General features: G+C 34.9%; 1 protein-coding gene and 1 long non-coding RNA gene across 2 annotated transcripts in view; one reads left to right on the top strand and one right to left on the bottom strand.

Annotated features, from left to right (window-relative positions):
* LOC136849321 (protein O-mannosyl-transferase tmtc2-like) overlaps positions 1-14,440 on the top strand; it is a 172,459-nt gene that overhangs the window by 16,478 nt on the left and 141,541 nt on the right. The gene's annotated exons all lie outside the window — the stretch shown is intronic.
* LOC136849324 (uncharacterized) overlaps positions 1-14,440 on the bottom strand; it is a 216,026-nt gene that overhangs the window by 200,889 nt on the left and 697 nt on the right. The window contains exon 1 of the long non-coding RNA XR_010856291.1: positions 13,350-14,440. This exon is cut by the window's right edge and continues 697 nt beyond it. This is a non-coding gene — a long non-coding RNA (uncharacterized lncRNA). The remainder of the gene's footprint in view (positions 1-13,349) is intronic.

The raw sequence follows: 14,440 nt of genomic DNA, 5'->3' as shown, positions 1-14,440 counted from the left end.
CTTCCATCCTGAAAAAGTGTTCACTTAAGAATCAATACTGTCAGTCCACGTGAATTATGCTATTCATAATGAGCATGAGGCTTAAATTTAAAGAAAAACCATTCTTAAATTAAAAAAATTTGATTGTCAGTCCATGTGAATTAAGCTATTCATATTGAGTATGAGTCTTAAATTTGAGCAAAGAATATTTCTTCCGTCCTGAAAAAGTGTTCACTTAAGAATCAATACTGTCAGTCCACGTGAATTATGCTATTCATAATGAGCAACGAGGCTTCAATTTGGGTAAAGAAGATTTCCTCTCTTTAGGAAATTCGGACAACCAAACAAAGTCACTGGCCAGGCAGCCCAAACCTGAAAACGATCTCGAACTGACTTCACCTGTCGGTCGGTATAAAACGTGAATGATCTGCATCCTCTTCTTGGGGGGAGGGGAGACGAGAGGGGGAGGAGGGGAGAAACATCTCCACTATTCTATTTTAGCGTTGTTTACCCGAAGGCAACTGGATGTAATGGGACAATGAAATAGACCTCGGCAGACTTTATTGACCCTAATCCATCTGCAGCAGCAACGGCACCGACGCCACGGCGAGAGAGAGAGAGAGAGAGAGAGAGAGAGAGAGAGAGAGAGAGAGAGAGAGGAAGTAATGTTGTTACTACTACTGAGAGAGAGAGAGAGAGAGAAGAGAGAGAGAGAGAGAGAGAGAGAGAGGTGGAAGTAATGTTGTTAACACTGAGAGAGAGAGAGAGAGAGAGAGAGAGAGAGAGAGAGAGAGAGAGAGAGAGAGAGAGAGAGAGAGAGACAGGTGGAAGCAATGCTGTTATTACTGCGGGATCAAAACACTTCATTAAACTCTCCGCCTATGACTTCATCGTTTATTTGGAAATCAATCTCCTCGTGGAGTCTCGTCACCTCGTTGACGTGGAGGGATGATTAAGGTCACAGGAGAGAGAGAGAGAGAGAGAGAGAGAGAGAGAGGCGTCACAGTCGTCGCTTCTTCAAAAGATCCGGCGGCGACGTCTTTGTCGCACTCTACGCCTTTCCTTAGCTGAAGGAGATGAAAGCGACTAAGGCATTAACATTCTCTCTCTTTTGATGATTCTCTTGTCATTTTCTTCTTATCAAGTGCAGACGTTCTTTGATAAATGTAGAAAGTCGATGAAACTTGACAGGTATTTTCATTCGATGACAAATGAGAAAATCCGTTGAAATCTGACCGATATGTTCATGCTTTGGCAATAAGAAATCCGATGAAATTTGACAGAGAAAAAAATACGATGAAATTTGACAGAAAAAATCCGATGAAATTTGACAGAGAAGAAATCCGATGAAATTGACGGAGAGAAGAAATCCGATGAAACTTGACAGAGAGAAGAAGTCCGATGAAACTTGACAGAGAGAAGAAATCCGATGAAACTTGACGGAGAGAAGAAATCCGATGAAACTTGACAGAGAGAAGAAATCCGATGACACTTGACAGAGAAGAAATCCGATGAAACTTGACAGAGAGAAGAAATCCGATGAAACTTGACAGAGAGTAGTAGTCCGATGAAACTTGACAGAGAGAAGAAATCCGATGAAACTTGACGGAGAGAAGAAATCCGATGAAACTTGACAGAGAGAAGAAATCCGATGAAACTTGACAGAGAAGAAAGCCGATGAAACTCGACAGAGAGAAGAAATCCCGTGAAACTTGACAGAGAGAAGAAATCCGATGAAACTTGACAGAGAGACGAAATCTGATGCAAATTGGACAGATATTTTCATTCTTTGGCAAATGAGGAAATCCGACGATACTTGACAGATATATTCATCCTTTGGCAAATGAGGAAATACGATGACATTCTTTGGCAAATGAATAAATCCGATGAAACTTGACAGATATTTCAGTCTTTGGCAAATGAGAAAATCCTACGATAACTGACAGATATTTTCATCCTCTGGGAAATGACGAAAAACGAAGAAACTTGACAGGTATCTTCATTTCTCCTCACATCTCCTATGACCCACCGAAACCGTTCATTACTTATTCATCTCTCGATACGAGAGATGAAGGAAGGGAGGAGGAAGAAGACAAGACGTCTTTCTGCTCGATTGGCCCAAACTATACCGAGTTATTGCTGTGTCTGCGGAGCGAGACATGACTAATTGCCAGCCATTAATATGATACTCGGCCGAGCATTTTCGCATGAACGAGAATATAAAAAGGGGATAGTCAGGAGAGTGAGTATATTTACGTCTATTTTCCTTTTTTATTTCCCCCAAAGGAGGGAGAAACATCGCTGCTTGATTTATATTTGTAGTGTTTCTATCTTTCCAGAGCACTCAGTAACTGTAACTTCAAAGGTTCAAGCGAAGTTGCAAGGTACTACTGCCCTTATACAATTCTCCTTGCATTGTAATAATTTACATATATTTTTATCTATTGTGATTTTATTTTTTTTATACCTGATCTCTTCTTTCTGTATTTCCCATTACCTTCTGTTACTTCTTTCGAATGCACATCATATTCTTTGGAAGCTTGAATTTCAAGTTACTGGCCCCTGTGGTGGGCTTGTTCCATATGAATAGGGTTCATCTTCTGAATAATAATAATAATAATAATAATAATAATAATAATAATAATAATAATAATAATAATAATAATAATAATAATAACATCCCCACGTCTACCTTTAGGGGAATAATACGTGTATCATAAACTCACAGTACAGACCTGCCCTCAAGAGTAAGGATCTTCATCGGATAATTCTACATCAGCATTAAAAGCATTTAGAATTCCTATTTCCACGGTTCTAATATCTTTTATAAATGATCCTTGGTATTAGTACAGTGCCTACGTAAGAAAAGACTGCTCGAAAGTGCGCGCGCGCGCGTGTATGTATGTATGTATGTATGTGTATGTATGTATGTATGTATGTATGTATATATATATATATATATATATATATATATATATATATATATATATATGTATATATATATATATATAATCATACGTTCGGACTGGACTTAGGTAACTGAACCATCCATTGCGCGTCTATGATAAAGTATACAGTAAATGCTTATACATATATACATGCATACATAGATAAACAGATAAATAATAGACCAATGTAAACTAATAGCCTAAACTGGCCCCTGGCCTGATGAAGGCAAGAAGAAGAGGGGAAAAAATGAGCTTCAGTCCTGATAAAAGGACATTATATATATATATATATATATATATATATATATATATATATATATATATATATATATATAGTAATGTATATTTATGTTTTTGTGTATATATATATATATATATATATATATATATATATATATATATATATATACACACAAAATCTGCATTACATTCACTCCATTTACTAAATACTCAAATAATTAATCAGATGCTTCAGCACTCTAGTATAACTTATTCCCGGATACGAAAACCCTTTCATTATCAAAACTAAAACGGGTCATTTTCACATTCTTCCCTAAAACACTCGAACAGCACGCCATTTCCATCAAATATTTGCATATTCCCCCAATTACAAACCACTCTGCAGAATTCTTCAATATCTTCCTCGGTGGCATCTATATATTTCAAGGTAGCTTGACACCAGCCGATCGTTCAAGCGATCAGTGAAGCATAAAGGAGTGGAGAATGAGTTTATATATTATGACGCACACAGAACAGATTAACATCACTGCATTTTTCAGTGCTTTCAGCAATGACAGATTAGTCATGGTTTATATATCACTTGGTTTATATATCACTTGAGATTTAAGGCCGTTATTTGACATGAAATGTGCCTGCTCGTCTTCCGCTGGGTAGCATTCTACAGTATCGAAGAATGTTGTGTAGCAAGCAAGCAAAAAAAAAAAAAAATACATTAAGACATATTTTTGCAAGAGGTATTAACAGTAATATATATACATATATATATATAATATATATATATATATATATATATATATATATATATATATATATATATATGTGCGTGTGTGTATATGTATATATATACATATATATACATATATACATATATGTGTATATTCATATAAATTATATATATGTATATTTATATATATAACATATATGTATGTATATATATACATATATATATACATACATACATATATATATATAATATATATGTATATATATATAAATATATATATATATATTTGCATATGAGGGTCAGCACATATAAAAAAAATAACAGCTCAAATTAAAAAAATACACTACATACAAATTCCCGTACATCGAAGCAACTCGTCTCGACCTTCCAAAATAAGTATTAGTATACCATCTCCGTCAAGTCAAAGCGTTCAATCATAATGATTATTATTATTATATTAGCTCGCCGCATTAACGCTGTCAAACCCTGACCTTAAAACCCGCACTTTCCAAAAAAGATTTATCGAACGAGTACCTGCGTGGTTCAGGATCATTAAAGGGAACCATTACTACTTCTGACCGCTTTAAGTCAACTTCGAATTTGGCAACGCTGTCGATCGTTACACATTTTAACAGGCGGTCATTTTAGTACACCGCAAACGGCCAAAGTCAATCTGTGAACCATTCTCTGCGCTTGCGAAAGCGCAAACTTGGTTTATCGTTCATTTCGGCAACCCGTCAAGGCAGAAGTTTATTTTCACGTTCTTCGAGAGTTCAAATGAAGCCAATCTATGAGCCAATTGTTGTGTTTGCGAAAGCACAAACTTACTTTATTGTTCATTTCGCCAACCCATCAAGAAGTCTATTTTAGTTTTCTGTAAAAGAAAAGTATTGTGCCGGCTTTGCCTGTCAGTCCGCACTTTATTCAGTCAGCAAATTTTTCTGTCCGGCCTCAGATCTTACAAACTACTGAGGCTAGAGGACTGCAAATTGGTATGTTGATTAGCCACCCTCAAACAATCAAACATACCAAATTGCAGCCCTCTAACCTCAGTAGTTTTTATTTTATTTACGGTTAAAATTAGCCATAACCGTGCTTCTGGCAACGATATAGGATCTCCCACAGCCCCATTATACCGAGACTACCGAAAAGTAGATCTATTTTCGGTGGCCTTGATTATACGCTGCAGCGATTGTACAGATAACTCGATAGCACTTTTCACTTGTGGAAATTCCCCGAGAAATAAAATTCGCCGTCGAAATACTTGGGTCACTTCCAGCCTTCAAAACGATTCTGCTTTCAAAAACTCTGCCCCCTTTTGTTCATATGCAAAGCAGCAGAAGGCCATCTATCAGGACAAACGATCCTTGCCGGGTCGCAGGAGTGAAGGATGCGTGTCTCCATTAGCAGGGGCGATAAAAAGGTATTCCCGAACACTTCCTGATGGAATGGTTGATTTATAGATGCGTTTTCAAAAGGACTTATTGGAATATTATGATCCTGATTGCTTGCTACATAAACCAATAAGAAATTGTACAGTATATTCAGTTTCAGTAAGACTTCAATAAGAAGGGATGTAATATTCAGTTTCAGTAAGACTTCAATAAGTACCGATGTAATAAAATTAATATTATCAAGAAATATATTATACCAATTTTAGTTTTCTGTAAAATAAAATTATTGTGCCGGCTTAGTCTGTCCGTCCGCACTGCTTTCTGTCCGGCCTCAGATCTTAAAAACTACTGAGGCTACAGGGCCACAAATTGGGATGTCGATCATCCACCACCCATTCATCAAACATACCAAATTGCAGCCCTCTAACTTCAGTAGTTTTTATTTTATTTAAGGTTAAAGTTAGCCATACTCGTGGTTTTGGTATTGATATAGGATAGGCCACCACCGGGCCATACTTGAAGTTTCATTGGCCGTGGTTCATAGAGCATTATACCGAGACCACCGAAAGATAAACCTATTTTCGGTGGCCTTGATTATACGCTGTAGCGGCTGTACACAAAACTCGACTGCGCCGAGGAAACTTGGAAGCACTTTTCACACGCTTAAGTAAGATATTAATGGTGCCAGTTTTTCCAATGTGACTCTTGATGAATACGTTCTTTATAATAATAGTCATAATGGAAGAAAAGTCACAGAATTATTGCCATGCAAAAGCGACTGACAACGATGAAACTGTCTTCACACAAACCTTACCTAAGAAAGAAATAAAAGTAAAAGTAATCGGACTTGTAGTCACTTAAACCGATTAACTTGTTTCCTTGTAAAAGCCATTATATATATATATATATATATATATATATATATATATATATATATATATATATATATATATATATATATATATATATATATATATTATATATATATATATATATATATATATATATAATATATATATATATATATTATATATATATATATATACACACACATATATAAAATAAAACTGCATTCCCTTGAAATCTCTTAGAATTTCGTAACCCTTATATAAATTATTAAGAGAAAATTCTGAAATTGGTCCAAGTGCTGGTTTCTCCCTGACCAATAAAAGTAATTATGGATTCCAGCCTTCCGCCTGAAAATTTCTGCTCGGCAAAAAATCCTGATTTACTGGAGAAAATTTACAATAATCTTGACTAGTGACCCCATATGTGTCGGCTGGTCGTTTGACACATCGTCAACATCCTTATTCTGCTTGAGTGCCCTGATATTACATATCGCAGTAAGGGAAGCCTTCCGTGCATCTTCCTGCAATACTGCAAAATCATTTTCATGGGAATTCTGGCTATTGATGCCTGAAAATTCTGAGATTTTTTAATGCTTCAGTAAACTGCCATACCGCTATGTTGCTATATCTTGATTTACTTGGCTTATGTTTCTACCTGTGAAAGACCTTTCTTGGCAGTGTTATGGCTGATCAGGTTTGAAAATTCTGAGATACTGTGATACTGCTATACTGCTATATCTTGATTTACTTGGCTTATCTATCTATGAAATACCTTTCTTGGCAGTGTTATGGCTGATCAGGTTTGAAAATTCTGAGATACTGTGAAACTGCTATACTGCTATATCTTGATTTACTTGGCTTATCTATTGAAATACCTTTCTTGGCAGTGTTATGGCTGATCAGGTTTGAAAATTCTGAGATACTGTGAAACTGCTATACTGCTATATCTTGATTTACTTGGCTTATCTATCTATGAAAGACCTTTCTTGGCAGTGTTATGGCTGATCAGGTTTGAAAATTCTGAGATACTGTGATACTGCTCTACTGCTATATCTTGATTTACTTGGCTTATCTATCTATGAAATACCTTTCTTGGCAGTGTTATGGCTGATCAGGTTTGAAAATTCTGAGATTTTGTGATGCTTCAGTAATTGCCATACTGCTATACTACTATATCTTGATTTACTTGGCTTATCTATCTATGAAATAACTTTCTTGTCAGTGTTATGGTCTGAAAATTCTGAGATATTGTGATGCTTCAGTAATGCTTATTTATTAACTGATTTATCTATGCAATCATTCCTTATTTTTATTTTGCAACTTGCCAAAAAAAATTGCAGAATTTTGCTGTTTTGGTTGGCACATTGTTTTGGCAGAGAGGGTTGCCGGGCAATTTTAAAACCTTTGTAAATTGTGCATATTATTAATAATATTGAAAGCTCTATAAGTTTATGGAAAACATGTCTTCTACATCAAATTTTTAATATCTATAGACATTTACATCACCATCAAACCCACTTGACTCCATAAAAAAACTATCATGAAGAAAAAACATGACAATAATACTATAAGCATTCCAAAAATAAGGTTTTTGAGAATTTTTCTCGTAGGCGTCTTCGCAGTGAAAACCAGCAGTAAAAAATATTAAAAATGGTTCCCAGAAAAAGTAACATGTGGAAAAAAAAGATTGTAATAATACAATATGCTCTGTCCCTTACAAAAAAAAAAAAAAAAAAAGGCGTTTTACAGTTTCGTCTCGTACGCTGTATCCGAGTAAAAACCATCAGCAAAAAATAAATAAATAAAAAACATAAAAAACACCCATAGTAATAATACAAATCACGTTCACAAATATAACATATGGACATCCTCGCAACTCCTTGTCAGCGTGGAAGGAAGCATCAAAAGAAGAAGAAGAAGAAGAAGAAGAAGAAGAAGAAGAAGAAGAAGAAGAAGAAGAAGAAGAAGAAGAAGAAGAGGAGGAGGAGGCGGAGGAGTGGGCGTGGAGAGATTGCGCGCTCCAAATATCGTAGTAGAAATACGGATTAAAGTCTTCTCAACAACAGAGAGAGACAGAGAGAGAGAGAGAGAGAGAGAGAGAGAGAAAGTATCTCCTCCATTGCCCATCTCTCTCTCTCTCTCTCTCTCTCTCTCTCTCTCTCTCTCTCTCTCCGTGTCGTTTGTTGCCAAAAATGAGAAATAATACTTACTTCTGGCCGTAGCCTCAGACAGAGAGTCTGAAAGGGAGTTCAGCAAACGAAACACACACACACACACAGAGAGAGAGAGAGAGAGAGAGAGAGAGAGAGAGAGAGAGATAAGGACGCGAAGATAAATCTCAGCCACTCCGACCTCCTTCTTATCTTTTTCCTACATCATCTTTACTTCCTAATCCTTTCCATCGTTCTTTCGCCCCATGAATGAAAGCCTAGACTTTCTTCTTTCTTACCCCTGGCCTGGATTCTCTCTCCCACTCCCACTCCCTTCTCCCCCCCCCCCCGCACCCCCCATGAAATCTAGTATGTCTTGTGGGATTGAGGCCATCTCTTAATACCCTAAAACAAATTATAGTCTCCTCTGATTATCTGGTGAGAAAATCTGACAAAGCCCTTAAAGATTAAGGCCAAGATTTGTACGAGAACGCCGGCGATTATTTTGGATCTAAGAAGAAAAAGTTTGTGTATGTGCGCGCCTCTTAGATGGCTTTGAACCCTCTCTCTCTCTCTCTCTCTCTCCTTCTCCTCCAATCCCTCTCACCCACCCTAACAGCCTCCTTTTTCATCTTCATTTTTGAAAGGAGAGAGAGAGAGAGAGAGAGAGAGAGAGAGAGAGAGAGAGAGAGAGAGACTCTTACGAAGGAGCCAATAGCAAAAGTAATCTTTCTCATCCTCGGAAGTTAGGGACAATTTATCAGGAGATTTCTACCTTTTTTTTTCTTCCTTATTTGATCGTGAATTTGGCCAATAAGCGTTATTACGATTCATTAGCAAAAGTAATCTGTAATTAAACTATTACGTTTCATTACCAAAAGTGACCTGTAATTAATCTATCTTGTAATTAAACGATTTATCAAAATGGTCTAAAATTCTTCTATAAACAATTTATTAAACTGGGCCAAAATTGTTTTTAAAGAATTGTGAATTGATTTTTCATTCTTGTAATGAAACCATTTATCAAAATTGTCTAAAATTCTTGTAATTACACAGCTTATTAAATTGGGACAGAACTGTTTTCAAAGAATTTTGAATTGACTTTTCTTTCTTGTAATTAAACAATTTATCAAAACGGTCCAAAATTCTTGTAATTAAATAATTTATTAAACTGGGCCAAAATTGTTTTCTATATAATTGTGAATTGATTTTTCATTCATGAAATTAAACAATTTGTCAAAATGGTCTAAAATTCTTGTAATTACACAATTTATTAAATTGGGCCAAAAGTTTTCAAAGAATTGTGAATTAACTTTTAATTCTTGTAATCAAACAATTTATTTAAACAATTTATCATTGGTCCTAAATTATTTTCTAAATAATTGTGAATGGACTTCTTATCCTTGCAATTCAACAATACTTTTCATTCTCGTAATTAAACAATTCATTAAACTGGGCCAAAACTGTTACTGAATCGTGAATGGACTTCTCTTCCTTGCAATTAAACAATTTGTCTAGACAATTTATTAAACTAGTCCAAAATTATTTTTACAAGAACTGCGAATTGACTTTTCATTCTCGTAATTAAAAAATCTTTTAAACTGGGTCAAAATTGTTACGAAAGAATCGTGATTTGACTTTCCATTCAACTTTCGATTTACGGCTTTCTTTCAGTACTGGGTTTATCACTACCTTTGAAAAGACACACACACACACACATGACGGAGAAAGGGGGTGGGAGAGAGAGGTCACGGAGGAATAACAGGCCGCCATCGAACTCTCGTTAAACAAACAGAATGACCTCGATAACGGACTTTTCTACCCCCTACCTCCCTCCCTCCCTCCCTCCACCCCCCCACCCCGCGTCATCTCTTTTGAGAAGTAACTTGGGACTGAGGAAAGTCCTTTAGAATAAATTCATCTCGAAGGATCTTGGAAGAAAGCTTCCTCCCCCTCCCCCTTCTTCCCTCTCCCTCCCCTACCCCTCGCCCCCCTTCCCCAAAATACCCGTCTTTTATTAAGAACAAATTGGAAGTTTTAGTCGAATCTGTCGATCCGCGGGAGAGCTTCTTTTGTGCGTTTTCAAACTTGTAGGAATTCTTCAAGGAAAAGAGATCCTGATGAATGTCTTCCGAATCCTGCGCGGGCGCGCGCATGCACACACACACACACATACATACACAAGCTGACACACACACGCCCAAGGATACGAATTGCTGGGGGTCGGGGTATAAATATGAGAGAGAGAGAGAGAGAGAGAGAGAGAGAGAGAGAGAGAGAGAGAGAGAGAGAGAGAGAGAGAATTCCTATTCATCGCCAGAAGGAAGGAGAGCGTTCCAGTGGAGAGGAACTTCCTTGTTGCAAAAGGATTCTCAGCGACCTCCTTCCTCAGGAGCTGCTGCCATTTCATTAATGGCTTTTGGGAGAGATAAAAGCTTTCTGTTTCAGGGTAGACAACAACATGCTGCTGCCTGCTGCTGGATGCTGCTGATGCTTCCATTAACAAAAAAAAAAAAAAAAAAAAAAAAAAAACATAAAATCCGAGATAAAATGAGCTGAAGTCGTAAGGTTTTAGATAACTGTTTCGTTTAGTTATCAAGCAGAACGCTTGAAGGAACTAGTGGATGTGTGTGTGTGTGTGTGTGTGTGTGTGTGTGTGTGTGTGTATATATATATATATATATATATATATATATATATATATATATATATATATATATATATATATATATATATATATATATATACACAATATATATATATATACATATACATATATATATATATATACAATATATATATCTATATATAATATATTATATGTCTGTGTGTGTGGGCAGAAATAAATTTCTGACAAACATTGGGATCGAACCCAAGGGCGCTCCACCTGCTGAACCACGCAGTTGGTAGCGCCCTTGCCTTCCAAACTGAAAGACCTGGGTTCGATCCCGAGGTAATAAACTTTATATATATACAGAATATATATATATATATATATATATATATATATATATATATATATATATATATATATATATTATATATATATAATGTTTGTATGTGTGTGTGTTTGTGTATGTATGTGAGCGTGCGCGCGCGTGTGATTTATCCAGCAGCCGCCCATCAACCCGGCAGACAAATGGCCTCTGGGATTGGAGATGGGATGAGGTGATGGACACCGGTTGAAGTCAACAGATTGGATAATCTATCACAAGGTCGAGATTAACCATCGATATAAGGAGAGGAGAGTGAGATGAAGTGTCTTCCATCAGGAAATTCCGCCGCGGGGAAAAATGATCCCCACCAACTTTCGGGAGATATTTCGCCCGTGTAGAAATAGGTTTATTTTACTGAGGAGAAACGGGTTTATTTTACTGCCGGAAAATAGGTTTATCTTACTGTTGGAAAATAGGTTTATTTTACTGAGGAGAAATAGGTTTACTTTACTCCGCAGTAGGTTTATTTTACCGCGGAAAAAATCGGTAAAATAAGTTTATTTTACTGCGGAAAAATAGGTTTATTTTACTGCGAAAACATAGCTTTATTTTACTGCGGAAAAATAGGTTTATCTTACTGTGTGAAAATAGGTTTATTATAATGCGGAAAAATCGGTTTATTTTACCGCGGAAAAATAGGTTTATTTTACCGTGGAAAAATACTTTTATTTTACTGTAGAAAAATAGGTTTATTTCCCTGTCGAAAAATAAGTTTATTTTACAGTGGAAAAACAGGTTTATTTTACTGAGAAAAAATAGGATTATTTTACTATGGAAAAATAGGTTTATCTTACTATGGACAAATAGGTTTATTTTACTGCGAAAAATAGGTTTATTTTACTGTGGGAAAAATAGGTTTATTTTACTGCGGAAAAATAGGTTTATTTTACTGTTGGGAAAATAGGTTTATTTTACTGCTGAAAAGTCCGTTTATTTTACTGTGGAAAAATAGGTTTATTTTGCTGTGGAAAAATAGGTTTATTTTACTTTAGGGAATAAGAGCGAATACGCCATAAAAAAATAGTACGAATAAAAAGAATTTGCGGGAGAAGAATAAAGATGATTACGGTATAATAAATGACACGAAATTCTTCAAGTTGTAATAGCTGTATTATTATTATTATTATTATTATTATTATTATTATTATTATTATTATTATTATTATTATTAAATAGGCTTGTCTCTTGCTTTAGAAAATAATATAAAACGTCGTTAAAAAAATAATACGAATAATAGCGGCTTAACAATTATGAATAAAGGGGGATTAAGGAGAACAATAACGATGACTGTGATATAGTAAATAACACGAAATTCTACAAGTTGTAATAGCTGTATTATTATTATTAGTATTATTATTATTATTATTATTATTATTATTATTATTATTATTATTATTATTATTATTATTAAACAGACCTGTCTTTTACTTTAGAAAACAAGAAAAAACGCCATAAAAGATATGAATTAAAATATGTTTGCGAGAGAAAAATAAAGATGATTAAGATAGTCTACAAATATCAATAAAGATACTTCGCTCTTTACACTGGCATTAACCGACGATGGTCAGCAAACTAAATCAATAACCCTGATTCTGAATGACACGAGACTTGGTCATTATTACCTGTTTTGGCCACCCTTCATAACTTGAAAAATAAAAATAAAACCATTCCTCCTATGATACATTTTCATATTGGAAATTCAACTGCAATTCTAAGAATTCAGAACCAATCTACAGGCAAGTTACTGAATTCGTTACTAATATGTACTGATACATCCCCATTGCATATATATTCCTGTATATAAATCAAAACTACATATACACGCATATACATTGTTCCCCAAGAACAGTAGGAAATTTTTGGAAAATATTCATTATTTACGTATGGAAATTTCAAACCTAAGTGCTACACTTAGGTTTGAAATTTCCATACGTAAATAATGAATATTTTCCAAAAAAATTTTCTACTGTTCTTGGGAAACAATTTTTACTTGAATATTGATGTACATTTTTAAAAGATCAAACTAAAAAAAAGGAGAACTATTTAACATACAATTAAACTCACTCTTACCTTGCTAACAAACTCCCCTCAGTGGTGGTATGAAAGCGTTCACAATCCGTCATCCAAATCGCTTACTGAAAGAGAAAATAATAATAATAATAATAATAATAATAATAATAATAATAATAATAATAATAATAATAATAATAATAATTATCAAGAAGAAAGTATCACTCATTGATGTCGCAATACCATGGGACACCAGAGGAGACGAGAAAGAAAGAGAAAAAATAGATCAGTATCAAGACCTGACAATAGAAATAAGGATGATGTGAGATATGCCAGTGGGAACTGTATCCATAATCATGGGAAAACTAGGCACGATCCCAAGATCCCTGAGAAGGGATCTGGAAAAACTAGGTGCCGAAGTAGCTCCGGGACTCAGGCAGAAGAGTGTGCTACTAGAAACAGCGCACATAGTGAGAAAAGTGATGGACTCCTAAGGAGACAGGATGCAACCCGGAACCCCACTCTATAAAAACCACCCAGTCGAATAGGATGACTGTGATAGACAAAAAAAAATAATAATGATAATAAATTTCCAAATGACAAGGAATGATATCCTGCAAAAAAGGCAGAGTAAAATAAACAATAATAATAATAATATTTTCAAAAGCCAAGCTCCAACCCCAGTTAGGAAAGCACCCCTGTACAGAAAAAGAAATCGAGAGGTAAAGAATAAACAACGAAAGAGAAATGACAAAGGAAAACGAAAAAGATTAAAACAAAGTAAAAAATAAAAAAATTTACTCAAGCAACAAAATTTTATTTATACATTCCACAAGATTATGCTGCAACGAAGCTAAAATACAAAAATTACATATATAATAATAATAATAATAATAATAATAATAATAATAATAATAATAATAATAATAATTATTATTATTATTCAATCTCCAAAAAGATTTAGAAAGTACCCTGGCTAAGAAAAAGAAATTGAGAAAAAAAGAGTAAATAACGAAATAAAAGGAAAAGAAGAAACACACACGACAACCAACAAAGCGAAAAACAAACTGGATAAACAACAAAGCAAAATGTATAAAAACAACAAAAAATTTATTCACACAATCCACACAATTATGCGCCAACGCAGATGA

This window comes from Macrobrachium rosenbergii, chromosome 20 (genome assembly GCF_040412425.1).
Source record: "Macrobrachium rosenbergii isolate ZJJX-2024 chromosome 20, ASM4041242v1, whole genome shotgun sequence".
NCBI classification, from domain to species: domain Eukaryota; kingdom Metazoa; phylum Arthropoda; class Malacostraca; order Decapoda; family Palaemonidae; genus Macrobrachium; species Macrobrachium rosenbergii.
Note: the sequence above shows the minus strand (reverse complement) of the source record. Positions and strands in the feature narration are given on the sequence as shown.